Here is a 200-nt window from a genome sequence, read left to right on the forward strand (position 1 = left end):
GTTTCACAGGGCCACCTGTAGTCTATAATGCTTTTTATTTATTTTTTCCTGAAGTACTAGGAATTGAACGAAGGGCCTTTGCACTAAGCCACATCCCCAGTCCTCTCAATGTTGAGACAAGGGCTTACTAAATCACTAAGCTGCCCAGGCTGGGCTCAAACCTGTAATCCTCCCAGTTTCTTTCATAGTCTTTATTTATT

The sequence above is a fragment of the Octodon degus genome, unplaced genomic scaffold, assembly GCF_000260255.1.
Source record: "Octodon degus isolate 3935 unplaced genomic scaffold, OctDeg1.0 scaffold00008, whole genome shotgun sequence".
Lineage (NCBI taxonomy): Eukaryota > Metazoa > Chordata > Mammalia > Rodentia > Octodontidae > Octodon > Octodon degus.